The sequence below is a fragment of the Carassius auratus genome, chromosome 36 (genome assembly GCF_003368295.1).
Source record: "Carassius auratus strain Wakin chromosome 36, ASM336829v1, whole genome shotgun sequence".
In the NCBI taxonomy this organism is placed as follows: Eukaryota; Metazoa; Chordata; class Actinopteri; order Cypriniformes; family Cyprinidae; genus Carassius; species Carassius auratus.
Window position 1 is genome coordinate 18,659,675 of NC_039278.1, and position 8,091 is coordinate 18,667,765.

The 8,091-nt window shown below is 37.4% G+C and overlaps 1 pseudogene; it reads left to right on the forward strand.

The window, feature by feature from the left end:
• The window catches only part of LOC113055655 (uncharacterized), a 6,888-nt pseudogene extending 3,394 nt beyond the window's left edge, over positions 1-3,494 (forward strand).
• The last annotated feature ends 4,597 nt before the right edge of the window (positions 3,495-8,091 follow it).

Below are 8,091 nucleotides of genomic sequence, written 5' to 3' on the forward strand. Positions count from 1 at the left end.
GTCGAGATACTTGAATGCAAGAATCCTCAATGCAGATGGACGTTTTGCACGAAGCACAGACTTCATTTTCTATGCACAGTATCTGTCTGAGATTGATCAAGTTGTATCCAATGTTTCAATTGCTTTGCGCAAAGGATCTGAGAAGAGTTTGTTGACTGAAGTGACATCAGATGTACTAACAAACCCAGACTCGTTATCTAAAATCTTGAATTTTGATGAAGGATACAAGTTTTTGAGACCAATCCGTGGAACGCCTCCATATTGGCAGTCTACTCAAAAGGACCTTTTTGCACTTGTAAGACAGCTAGGTATTCCAACTTTCTTTGCATCCTTTAGTTCTGCGGATCTCAGATGGCCAGAAATGATTAGTACTATAATCAAACAAGAAGGGAAAAATCTGAAAGCAGATGAACTTGACTGGTCTGAAAAATGTGGATTGATTAGACGAAACCCAGTGACTGCTGCAAGAATGTTTGATCATAGATGGCATTGTTTTCTGAGAGATGTAATCATGTCTTCAGCTCAACCGATCGGTAAGATAGTAGATTACTTTTATCGGGTAGAGTTTCAACAGCGTGGATCTCCTCATGTTCACTGTCTGTTTTGGGTTGAAAATGCCCCAATGTTAAATGAAGACAATGAAGAAAACGATGGTTTGGTTGCTAGTTTTATTGATCGGTACATCACTTGTGAGATCCCAAGCGAGGATGAAACTGATCTGTTTGAGATTGTCAACTGTGTTCAGAAGCACAGTGTCAGACATTCAAAGACGTGTCGTAAGAAAAAGACAGTTTGCAGATTTAATTTTCCACGACCCCCATCAAGCCGTACCTTTATTACAAGAGGTGGTAGTCGAGACGATTTGAAAAGCGGTGACGGAAAAGATACTGCACGTGCAGTTTTAGAAAAAGTGAAAAAGGCTTTAACAGCTTCTGATATGGATTATGACTCTACTGATGCATTTTTTGAGTCCATTGGTATTAACCAAGCTATCTTTGAGAAAGTGTATGGGCAGTGTTCCAAAAAGAAATCCATTGTCCTGAAAAGAAGTCCAAAAGACGTCTGGGTGAACCAGTATAATAAACATTTACTGCGTGCCTGGCAAGGCAACATGGATATCCAGTACGTCACTGATGCTTACTCCGTAGTGGTTTACATTATCAGTTACATCACAAAAGCAGAACAAGAAATGGGATTGTTGCTGCAACGTGCGCAAAACGAAGCCATGAATGGAAACCTTGAAGCGAGATCATCACTGAAGATGCTTGGTAGTGTATATCTTCACAACCGAGAAGTTTCTGCTCAAGAGGCTGTGTATCGTCTGACCGGTATGCACTTGAAGGAATGTTCTCGTAAAGTCCAGTTTATTCCAATTGGATTGAATCCTGTAAAGATGAGTTTGCCTCTTCGTGTTATCAAAAACAAAGTTGATCAGTCTGGTGAAGAAGCTAGCTTTTGGATGACTAGTCTGGTTGACCGATACAAGAATAGGCCAAACACTGAAGAGTTTGAGACCCAATGTCTAGCAAGTTTTTGCTCTGAAAACAGGATCTTGTCAAAATCGGAGGTTTCTTCACAAAAAAAATCTTCTGAAGACAAGGTGATCAAGCTTAACAACGACTGTGGTTATATGATGAAGAGAACTCGAACTGACCCTGCTGTTGTTCGATATCCAAGATTTTCTCCCAAAAAAGATCCAGTAAGGTACTTTCATTCATTGTTGCAACTTTTCTTGCCACATTATGAAGATTGTCAGCTCAAGCCTGAGAGTTTTAGCACTTATGAGGAATTCTACAACAGTGGTGCTGTGAAATGTGGGAGAAATGTGACTCAAGTCAAATGTATTGTTGATGCTAATCGAGCACTCTTTGAAAAGGAAAGTGACAAAATTGATCGAGCTCAACAGCTTTTGGAGCAAGGTGTTGATTTGGAAGATGCTTGGGCTGCATTATGTCCTGAAACTGAAAAGGAACGTCACGAATGCTTAGAACTAAGGAAGAGTAATACAATTCCTGATGAAGATGATTCGGAGTGTTCTATTCCAGATCTTGTAACGAACCCTCGAACTCCATACAGAATTGAAACCAATCAGGCTGGAATTTCTAGAGAGGAAGCATTATGTTTACTGCGATCATTAAATGCACAACAATGTGCAATCTTTTACAAAGTACGGAAATGGTGTTTAGAGAAACTTCTTTGTGAAAACCCTGAACCATTTCACTTGTTTGTCACTGGTGGAGCAGGCACAGGCAAGAGTCATTTAATCAAAGCGATCTACTATGAATCCTCCAGACTTTTATCTCAGCTGTCCGAAAACCCTGATGATAGAAGTGTGATTTTAACTGCGTCAACCGGAGTGGCCAGTTTTCAAATTGGTGCTTCTACAATCCATAATACCTTTTCCATAGGTGCCAATGTCAAACTGCCATATCAGCCCCTAAGTGATGACAAAATCAATTCACTGCGTGCAAAACTTGGAGGTTTGCAGATTCTGATCATTGATGAGGTGTCTATGGTTGACCATCACCTTTTGTCTTATGTTCATGGTAGATTGAGACAAATTAAGCAAACTGGTGACTACTCAATTTTTGGAAGAGTCAGTTTGGTCTGTGTTGGGGATTTTTATCAGCTACCGCCAGTCAAGGGAATTCCCCTGTACGTTGATCCAAAAGGAGTGAATCTTTGGGATACCAACTTTGAAATTGCTGAACTAACACAAGTTGTCAGGCAACAAGATGCATCTTTTGCTGAAATGTTAAATCGTCTGAGAGTTCATAAAAAGAACGAAACTTTAAGCCCAAATGACATCAACATGTTGAAGCAACGTGAAACTGGTGAAGAATGCGATGCTATTCATATATTCCCTACAAATGCTCAGGTTGATGAGTACAATATACAGAAACTTAATGAGCGTTGTCCTGAGGCAATCACTATTCACGCTAGAGACTTTGCTAGAAATCCAGAAACTGGAAGAATAGAAAGGAAAGTTGGATTTCATGCAAAAGTTTTCAACTCCTGTTTGGACAAATGTGTTTCCTTGGGTGTTAGTGCCAGAGTAATGCTTAGGAAAAATGTTGATGTTTCTGATGGACTTGTCAATGGAGCCTGTGGCACAGTTGTCCACATAAGCAGAAAACAAAGACGTGATGATGATGAAGATGATGACTTCCCATCAGCTATCCATGTTGAATTTGATGATCCAAATGTTGGTAAAATTCAGAGATCGAAGCTGCGACAGAAATATTCCCCAAATTCGACTGTTATTGAAGTGGAAGAAGATCAAGTGTCAAACGATGGTGGTTTAAGACGTCAGTTTCCACTTAAATTGGCATGGGCATGCAACCGTTCATAAGTGCAAGGACTCACAGTAGATAAAGCGGTCGTCTCACTTGACAAGGTATTTTCCTCCGGGACAAGCATACGTTGCACTGAGTCGTGTGAGAACCCTCGATGGACTAATAATTAATAACTCAAAGATCTGTCATATATTGTAATGAGAAAATTGACTCTGCTATGAAAAACATGCCCCGAGACTTGCTTTAAGAAAATACAGTTTTGTAAAGGCACCTGGCATGTTTACAATTGCTCTTCATAATGTACAAAGTCTTCGAGCTCATGTTCAGGATCTTCAAGTTCACAGACAGATAATGAATGCAGATTGCATCTGTTTTAACTGAAACGTGGCTAAAAGTTGAAGACCAAGTACAAATTCCAGGATTTGTTTTTAAGAGCAATCCAAGAGCTAAATGTTATGACAACAGTACTCCACTTTTCACTGATTTAAAACAACAAAAGAGGAGGTGGAGTTGGACTATTCTGTTGTGAAAGCATTCATTTTAATGTCAGGGTTCCAGAACCTTGTAACTTGGAATGTCTATACTTTGCAGTTCCACAATCTAAGTTTGAATGCTGCTTTGGCTGTACAGACCTAATTCATATCCACTTAATCTGTTTCGACAAAATATGTTGCATGTTATTGATGAGCTGAGAAACAGTCAGGAAAGAAAGTGATTATGGGAGACTTCAATGAGACATCTTGACATCATCTACAATTGGTACACTAATGAACTGCATGGATACAGTCAACATGTGCAACACCCTACCACTGAAAAAGGTACACTGATAGACCATGTCTATGTTAAAGATGCAGAAATGTCTCTGTTGAAATTGTGCAAACATATTACAGTTTCCACCAAGCAGTCCTTATTTCACTGAGGTAAAAATGAATGGGTCTAATTCATGAAACGCGAGCAGAACAAATTTTGTGTAAATCACGTGTAAAGTGGTTTTGGGTAAATTTTTGGATTCATTAAAACGTTCGTATTTTCCTAATGTTAGTTGGTATGAAAGAAATCTACACCTGCTCCCAGCCATGTGTAAATAGTGCGTTTAACGTCTGACATTTTGCTCATTAATACGGCTGCATTTTAATTCACATTAATCGGGTACATATTTACACAGCGTTTTGAAAAAAAAATATATATATATATATTAATTACATAAGGTTTTTCTTTTTAAACTTTTATTATGAGAGCAGTAATTAGGATCTGTAATATGCTTCCAAACTTCCTTTTAGGACCTCATATGCCACTAGTACGCTTGAAATTAAATGTGGCGTTTGAATGACTTCTGATAATAAAACTTCAATTTTTGCAGCTGAGAAAGGTTTCTTTTTTCAGTCGCTTTTGAGAAGACATGTTGAAATCCTTCGGTTTGGTGTCCATATGATGCTCCTATATAGTTGCCAGTCGATTTAATGGCGTGATTTATGGTAATTGGAGAGTGAGCGTGCACGCGCGTCCCATTTACGACTGATTGGAATTCATTAACACACACACACATTTCACTATCACATCTGACCTTTACGAAGTTTTGTGAATCAGGAGAAGAGTTTTTGGGAAGTTTCTCTTTACGCGCAAATCACTCAGATATTTACTCGTATATTTATGAATGTTTCATGAATGAGACCCATTGTGTGTGATTATGTAATGAAATCTGTATAACCTGCATTATTTATTTCTTGTCTGTGCTCTTACTTGTTCAATGTTCATCCTGAGCTTCCAACTGGCATACAACTGCAGGGCAAGTGTACAACTGGCGACGGTATGTTCTAAAGTCTATCTATATCTAAATGAATAACTCTTATAATGATCCATCAGTTGGATATGTACAGCTGTTCCATGTTATGATTGAAGTAGTATTATCTGAAGGTAATCCATTTTATCAATGCAACACTCTGAAATGAGAATTGTATCACTGTATTGTCTGTTCTGTTTTTGTGTCCTTACGATATGAGCGCTATCCTGAGATTCCAACATGGTCTGAGTCCAGTTAATCCAGCCTGTAATTCAAACAAGTGATCATCATTTTCAACCCAACATCTCCCATAATTGCTCTTCTTTCTTGAGCTAGTAAGCTTCACTCAGCCAAGGTAACTGTAGTATTTACTTTGTATTCATCTTAATGCTTTATTATTATTATTATTATTATTATTATATTATTATTTTAATTCTGCTTAAATTTTCAGTTTTGAGAGATTTATTTTTAACTGACATTTAATCCATAATCTAATTTCAGTCATTCTAAGCCATCCAAATCATAATGGATGCTTCCAAACATTATAGGAAACCTCTACAAAGACTGCCTGCATCCATCCATTTGTCTCTTAATATCACAATTAAGTCAATAGAACAACACAAAATTGGTAAGTAGACTGAGTTGTGCATGATTACACAAGCAGAATAAAGGCATGGTTAAATTCATCAACTATATGCAAGCAAATCTGCAAGTCATCTTTTTTAGACGTATGAAATGCACAAGTCAGTATTTCTCCCATACAAGAGAATCTGTACTCCATCCAACACATAATTATGTACCTCAATAACTTTCTTAATGAAGAAAATAACTGATGAAAATGTAAATATAGTAGTGCCAGAATAAAACTGACTAATTTGTTCAGGCATGGTTTCACCTAATAGCAATATCTTTTCAGGTTTGTGCATCAAGTCTCACTAACTACTGTCAAAGGTAAGTGTGCAGATGTCTACATATTTCACTAAATGTTTCAGATGTGCAAACACTTTATCAAGCTGTTAATGTTCCATGAATGTATTTTCAGATTTCTGCAATATGCTACATATTTGAAACTTCCTCCTTATCCTATATTAGATTTTTTCTTCGCCATGAACTGTTTCTATGAAGAGGCACACAACCAATCAAAAGGTAAATTCATATATCTGCAATACTCGAATTGATTCATTTCTTAAAGCAGTCTTTCACCTGTTGATACTTTTTCAGGTTTGTGCAATACGTTACACTTCAAACTTCCACCTTATCCATTATGATTCTCTGTTCCACGGACTGTTTTTATGAAGAGGCACACAACCAATCAAAAGGTAAATTCATATATCTGCAATACTCTAATTGATTCATTTCTTAAAGCAGTCTTTCACCTGTTGATACTTTTTCAGGTTTGTGCAATACGTTACACTTCAAACTTCCACCTTATCCATTATGATTCTCTGTTCCACGGACTGTTTTTATGAAGAGGCACACAACCAATCAAAAGGTAAATTTATATATCTGCAATACTCGAATTGACCCATTTCTTACAGCAGTCTTTCACCTGTTGATACTTTTTCAGGTTTGTGCAATACGTTACACTTCAAACTTCCACCTTATCCATTATGATTCTCTGTTCCACGGACTGTTTTTATGAAGAGGCACACAACCAATCAAAAGGTAAATTCATATATCTGCAATACTTGAATTGACCCATTTCTTACAGCAGTCTTTCACCTGTTGATACTTTTTCAGGTTTGTGCAATACGTTACACTTCAAACTTCCACCTTATCCATTATGATTCTCTGTTCCACGGACTGTTTTTATGAAGAGGCACACAACCAATCAAAAGGTAAATTCATATATCTGCAATACTCGAATTGACCCATTTCTTACAGCAGTCTTTCACCTGTTGATACTTTTTCAGGTTTGTGCAATACGTTACACTTCAAACTTCCACCTTATCCATTATGATTCTCTGTTCCACGGACTGTTTTTATGAAGAGGCACACAACCAATCAAAAGGTAAATTCATATATCTGCAATACTTGAATTGACCCATTTCTTACAGCAGTCTTTCACCTGTTGATATGTTTTTCAGGTTTGTGCATGAAAACCCAATATCTACTGTCCACTGTTCCCAAGAGGTGAGTATACAACATACATAGAAATCTGTACAATGTTTCAGTTGTGTAAACCATATCAATCAGTTAATGTTCCATGACTGTATTTTCAGATTTCTGCAATATGCTACATATGTGAAACTTCCTCCTTCAGTATTGGATTCTCCACTCCATGAACTGTTTTTATGGAGAGGCACACAACCAATACAACGGTACGTTGAATTGTATGTGTGCAAAGCCTGAATTTACCCATTTGCATGGTTTCACTGAATAAATGTACATCTTCTGGTTTGTGCATCACAACTAAATATCTACGGTCAAAAGTTGAGTGGAGAGTAATGTCTACGTAAATTACAAAATGTTTAAGTGGTGCAAACTCTAATCAACTTGTTAATGTTCCTTGAATGTATCTTCAGATTTCTGCAATAGCTACAGTTGAAACTTCTTCCGTATCCATTAAATGATTCTCCACTCTATGAACCCTTTTTATGAAGAACACAACTGAAAAAAGGTAGGATCTATTATCCTTTGTGCTTCTTAATCAGAAGTTGATACTAATTTGACTTAACTTTTCTTCTCTTTCTTACAGTGAATACAAAATCATTGTTCAAGTATCTTCAGAAATAGTCCCGGCGAAATTCTAAACTGATGCAGGCAGTCAATAGTCAAAGATCTCACAAATGCATAACCACAAAAGTAACACAATTCTATATGAAATGTTGTATGGATGGCTTGTAATATATTTGGTCTATGTACAGCAAATTTAGATGCCAGCCAAAGGAGGATGGCTTGCCCCTGCTGAGTCTGGTTCCTCCCAAGGTTTCTCCCTATACCTCCGCTGATGATCCTCTTCACTAATTTAGGGAGTTTTTCCTTGCCACTGTTGCCTTCTGGCTTGCTCACTGG